Source organism: Phlebotomus papatasi, chromosome 1 (assembly GCF_024763615.1).
Source record: "Phlebotomus papatasi isolate M1 chromosome 1, Ppap_2.1, whole genome shotgun sequence".
Classification (NCBI taxonomy): Eukaryota; Metazoa; Arthropoda; class Insecta; order Diptera; family Psychodidae; genus Phlebotomus; species Phlebotomus papatasi.
In genome coordinates, this window is record NC_077222.1 from 8,714,323 (window position 1) to 8,718,869 (window position 4,547).

Consider the following 4,547-nt stretch of genomic DNA (forward strand, 5'->3'; position numbering starts at 1 on the left):
AAGCAGCCAGGTTATCAAGGTTGTAGCCAGGTTATCCAGAATAAACTGGATGTACTATTATAATTCAGTGATGAATTATGAGTTTCCGAAGAGAAGCGTTCCTTCCGTTTCTTCTGAGCCTGAACTCGCCAGACCTATCAAAATATTTAAGACTGCAATGAAGATTGGGAAATCTACGGGAGATCTACGGAGATTCCCACAGAGGTATGGAAAAAATTTGGCAAATCATGCTCTGTTTGGTTAACAGAACTTTTCAATTCCATACTCAACATGGCAACAGTATCATACTCCTGGACATATAGTTACAGTACTGTCTCTCTATATGCACACTCTCTATATGCACAGCTTTTGTGTCGGTTGCATTCAAAATCAATTTGTTTACATTTTCACAAAGTAATAAAGAAAATTATTTTCTTGGTAACTAATTTTTCTTGTTTTTAATTTTCTTAATTTTATTTCTTTCTGTTTCATATTATATTTAAAATAACACGGGAAATTCTAGAACAAAAAAAATGATAATTTATTGAAAGAAAGAAAAAAACCGTTGGGAATTTCAAAAAAAAAGTTGTGCATATTCAGAGAGAGAACTGTCAAAAAAAGTACCCAAACTGTGCATATAGCGAGATAGCACTGTACATCATACCATTCTACAAGAATAAGGGGTATGTACGAAAATGTGATAATTACAGAGGTTACCTCTCACACGTTTAAGATCCTGGAGCGCGTCTTGGTGGATAGACTTCAACATTTCCTAGCTGTATCGAAAAAACAATGTGACTTTGTTAAAGGTAGATCTACGTCGGATGCTATTCAAGTCGTCAGAATTCACTGCGAGAGAAAAAAGGCACAACAAATTTCTAAAATAAATTTATGAATCCTTGTAGGCACTGAAGAAGGTCCATATCGAGGACCGAAAGCTCTGGGCAAGATTGATGTGTTTTTTTTGTGAGGTGACTTTAAATTCACTGGCCATCACCGGTGACCGGAGTGTCCCCTATCTATACAGGCCCAACAAATGTGGCCTTTACATGATCTGTTTAGAGACCTACAGAAAGCTCTTGATTTTGCACCTAGAAATCTCATCTTTATAGCATTAAGAAACAAGAGTATTCCTGAGCAATACACTTGCATTATTAGGGAAATGTACGAGGAAGTAATAACTCGTGTTCGATTACCCTGTTCCGACACTGGGTCCATTCCAATTGTTGTGGGAGTTCATCAGGATTCAGCTCTGAGTCTAATACTTTTCAACAATGTGATGGACTATTTAACGTCTCTAAAAGAACTTGAACCGTGGTGCGTCTTGTATAATGATGATATGGTATTGGTCAGAGTGGATAGAATCAGTTTGGAGCAAAGACTCGAGCAGTGGAGGGATGCTTTGGAGACCTGAGCTAAAAGAAAAGCCGAAGTGAATTTGGTGGTGCTTGTTGGCATTCGTCGAAATGCCGCGAAAATTCACGTAGAGAAAATAAGAGGTTTTTTAATGTGAAAATTGTTTAATTCCTTAAAATTAAGTAATTTTCACAAGAAAACCCTTTTTAAAATTTAGTTGAATACAGTTATTTGGGTTAAGTGTGAATAATTGTCGATATTACAACAAAAACACTGGGATGAAATTTTAAGCTAGAAAACTCATATTCTTTTGAGCTGTCCCAAAATTCGGGATAGATTTGAGAAAAACCCTTTTGTACAACACTATTTTGGTTAATAAAGAATGCAAAAGTACATATTACAAGAAGGGACACGACCTGCTAATAAGCATAAAATAGAGAAGAAAATATTTTGTGGCATTTTAGAGATTTTTTGCAACCGCAGCGCCGCCAGACGTTTGTCAAGTGAGTTATTTGTGTCTCTATCTCTCTCTCACAGTTGAATTGCGCGCGATTTAAGAACTTTCCATTTGAAGTGATATTTCCTGAACGATCTTTACTTTTATTGACCACTTTTTAATTTTTTACTTACCAATTTGAATATTTTTAATGCTCATTTTTAAGTCTACGCTGGCAAAGTTTTATTTTAAACTCACTTTTTAATTTTCTCTGCTCACTTTTAATTTTGTTTACTGACCGTTTTTAATAAAATACTGCTATTTTTTTACTGTTTTCTTCATTTCTATCTGTTCATTTTTAATTTCATACTGACCAAATTTCCCATTTTACTGTTCGCTTATTCGATGCTCTCTTTTTTACGAGGTTATGGTTCAAATAAGGATATGGTTCAAATATGGTTCAACGAGGTTCAAATAAATTATGAACTCAAAATTTTCTGAAATAAAGAACTTCCCAGTATTCAAAATCCAAAATGAAAAAATTAAATTTCAAATGCCTAAATTTAAAAAATAGAAAATTTTTGTAATTTGGAATTTTAAGATTATGTACAAATACTAAATATTTTGCATGTTTTTTAATTTTCTGGTATTATTTGCCTGGAATTATGTAAATAAATAGTAATTTTAAACTGTAATGCCCAACGCACAATTAATTTTGTTTTGTATACATTTTTTAGACATTTCAATGAGAGTGAGTGAGATCTAGGTCTAGTCATCTTGCTCATTCTCATGTGAAATTTTGAAAACATGTTTATAAACAAAAGTTATTGTGCTCCATAATACTCAACGCACAATAACTTTTGTTTTGTAAACATATTTTTGACATTTCCGTTAGAGTGAATGAGACATAGATCTAGCCATCTCGCTCACTCTTATAGGCAGTTCCGAAAATATTTTTACAAAACAAAAGTTATTGTGCGTCAGGCATAATGCCCTGCGTACAATAATTTTTATTCGTACACGTTTTCAAAATGATCTGTGAGAAAGCGCGAGATAACTAGATCTCTGTCTCATTCACCCTAATTAAAATGTTAAAGAACATGTTTAAAAAACAAAGGTTATTGTGCGTTGGGCATAAATTAATTGAAAAATATCATTCGAAATAAATAGAAAATATGCAGATACGACAATAACTGATGCACCTAACAAGCTTAACTCAATAATGACTTATCTTGATATTCCTGTAGGGAAATTCTGTAATTTTTGTGGCATTGTCACATATATCAGTTCGACTTTTGACAATGCCAATCGAGTTTTTTGCTCATATAACATGAATTCGAAAATACGATGGTTTGATTTTTTAATGAAATCTCTTTATTTTTTGAATGACAAAAAAACACGGATTTGACCTAGATCCTTCTCCTCCTTTATTACTCTATATTGTAGACCTGATGAAGGGGCCAACAAGCTCCGAAACGTTGTTAGAGTAATAAAGGAGGAGAAGGATCTAGGTCAAAAAAAAAAAAAAGTTAGAGTAATAAAGGAGGAGAAGGATCTAGGTCAAATCCGTGTTTTTTTGTCATTCAAAAATTAATCTACTGACCGAGCATCTAATATGAAATCTCTTTACTTAATGATATTATGCAAATACCGTCTTGGTTGATTTGTTTAATAAAATTCATTGTCATTTCAATTGTCAGAAATCTCAAATACAGTCGAGTTCCTCAAATTTGAACTCGTCAAATTTAAACGACGGACGGTTGAGTTCAAAATGCAAAATTTGAGGTTATGTGAAAAAGTTTTGCTTGGAGTCTGAATTACAACTATTTTTCTCTTTTGTTTCCTTATTATTATCGTATTATATTAACTTCCGCAACAAATTCTATATATTTCATAACGAATTGCATTGATATATTCACTAAAGCTGTTTATCTTAATTTAGGGTAAGTGCATTTTACATGAATTCCGTTACGTGTTTTAAAATATCGTTCAAATTTAAGGAGTGAGAAATGTCATCTACAGGCCCAAAATGTTCAAATTTGAGGAATTCTACTGTATCTGACTCTTGGTAATACCACGTGAGTTTAAACCATTCCTTACCATGGTATTATACATCATACGCAAATTGAGTGATTTTAGATTATTTATTCCAGAGCTATTTAAATTCAAATTTCTGTCGAGAATGGATTTTTAGTTACTTTAGTCTTTCAATTACTTGGAAAAAATAGCCCGACAGAGATGGGAATACATTTGTTGTTCTTTTCTCGCTTCGCAGAAAGTCATGTAAAAATTTTGCTCAAAATGACGGACGGTAAATTCGACATCCCGTCGAATTTGTTAAAAATTGGCTTTTATCCTCTTTCCTGATTTGAATTCTGGTTGTCAATGTGTTTTCTTGGATAGTTACTCTATTTAAATCAATAGAGTTTGTAATGAATTAATGAACAGAATTTAAATTCAGTGACCGCTAAGACGCGTGTTTGAGGGCGGCTCCCTGCGCCAACATAATGAATAATTTTTTTTCTTTTGAAAAAATCATCTATTAACCTGTAGGAAACTAATCCCAAAGTATGAACATTCTATCTCAAATATTTCTGGTACAATGACTGAATGGGTTAAATGATAATGTCACTGCTACAGAATCACATTTTCGAAAGAGCTCTCCTGTGACGTAAACGCAATTTGTCATATGAGATTGTAAAAGTGTTACAGAGTACCTCTCCTTGATATTCTTTTGCTGATTCAAAGAACTGTTGACAAATCAAAAGACTCAAAA